Source organism: Sinocyclocheilus grahami, unplaced genomic scaffold, assembly GCF_001515645.1.
Source record: "Sinocyclocheilus grahami isolate Dianchi unplaced genomic scaffold, SAMN03320097.WGS_v1.1 scaffold3757.1, whole genome shotgun sequence".
Classification (NCBI taxonomy): domain Eukaryota; kingdom Metazoa; phylum Chordata; class Actinopteri; order Cypriniformes; family Cyprinidae; genus Sinocyclocheilus; species Sinocyclocheilus grahami.
In genome coordinates, this window is record NW_015508829.1 from 6,790 (window position 1) to 8,386 (window position 1,597).

The 1,597-nt window shown below is 36.7% G+C and overlaps 1 long non-coding RNA gene across 1 annotated transcript; it reads right to left on the bottom strand.

Annotated features, from left to right (window-relative positions):
* Positions 1 to 789: 789 nt before the first annotated feature.
* Positions 790 to 1,591, bottom strand: LOC107576478 (uncharacterized). Its single transcript, XR_001608063.1, has 3 exons — positions 1,410 to 1,591; positions 1,278 to 1,327; positions 790 to 1,120 (listed from the first exon to the last, which is right to left on the bottom strand). It is a non-coding gene; the product is annotated as an uncharacterized lncRNA (long non-coding RNA).
* Positions 1,592 to 1,597: the final 6 nt, after the last annotated feature.

The following is a 1,597-nucleotide window of genomic DNA, read 5'->3' on the forward strand; positions in this document are numbered from 1 at the left end:
CTTGCACTACCCTTCAAAGGTTTGTGGTTTTTAAGAGCTCCTGAAAAAAGTATCTTATGCTCAACAAGGCTGCATTTGTCGGATCAAAAATACAATAGAAGTAATATTGAGAAAAATAATTACATTTAAAACAACTGTTTTCTATTGTAATTTTTTTAATGTAATTTATTCAAATTTAATGAATGCATGCTTAATGAAAGTATTAATTTCTTCTTTTTTTTAAAACTGACCACAAACTTTGTAGTAGCAGTGTTTCTTTGTGACGCTGTCGTACAATGGTTTACAGTTTTTAAAAACTATAAACAGTGTTTATAGTCTAGTATGTCACTGATATGATTACATGAAGATTTTATTCAAAATAGAGGCCCCAAAATATTTGAATACTCTAGTCATACATAATTCGTATGCCATTACAACAGAATATCAAATCAAGCAGCACCTGCAAATATATACACGATGAAAGACATTTTCTGAAAATGTTTGAATTACTTAAAACCAATCCTCCCAAGTTGATTTGCAGTGGATGTATGACATCAGTTCGCATGAAGTATAGCAAAGTAACTAACGGGGAAGTCGTGGTCTAATGGTTAGAGAATCGGACTCGTAACCAAAGGTTGCAGGTTCAAGTCTCGTACCGGCAGTGATTGTAGGTGGGGGGAGTGAATGTACAGCGCTCTCTCCTACCTTCAATACCACGACTGAGGTGCCCTTGAGCAAGGCACCGAACCCCCAACTGCTCCCCGGGTGCAAAAATGGCTGCCCACTGCTCCAGGTGTGGGTTCACACTGTGCAGGTGTGTGTGTCCGAGTATGGGTCACCATACTTGGCCACATGTCACTTCACTTAACCACAGGTGGACTTCATCATATGAACTATGCCCAAACACTTGTGTCTATTGTCCATCTGTCTATTATTTTCTTATCTAAAAAATACACGCATGTCAAATTTCTGTAAAATGCTTGTGTTTGTTTTCTTTCAAATAAACACCATTTGATTTGATCCTTTTTCAATCTAATGTCACAACAATTTTGCTTAAATTGACCTTAGAGTGCAAATACTTCTTTGAGCCACTGTATCTTGTAAATACATGTATATTTTATACACATAAACTACTTACATGCTGTTTGTTGGACAGAAAAGGTGGTAATGTATGGACGAGATCCCCACGCAAAAGAGAAAAAATACAGACATTATAAAACAAGTCCCTGACAATTTCAGAATGTGCACTCATTACATGTAAAATGGCATTTACAGTAAATCTTTTCAATTTAGCTTACCTTAATAACATCTACCCAGTCCCAACCTCTTGGCAGTTCACCCTTATTATCTGTTCATTGCAAAGAGCAGTTTCACATCAGTGTGCATTCAAACAACAAAGCCAATTTTTTTTTTTTGCCAACGATACTAACCCGTTCTTCCAATCAGTTTCCTCTTCTGTGCTTTGGTTAGTTGCTCTTTCTTCTCCTTCTTCTTACTAACAGAGGTGGAATTATTCATGACATCGCTGTTGGATATCAGGGTCTGAGAAACAATAGAGTCGTTACATTATTTACAGGAGTGACAAAGTCATTCTAAACAATCTGAATGCAGAAAAGCG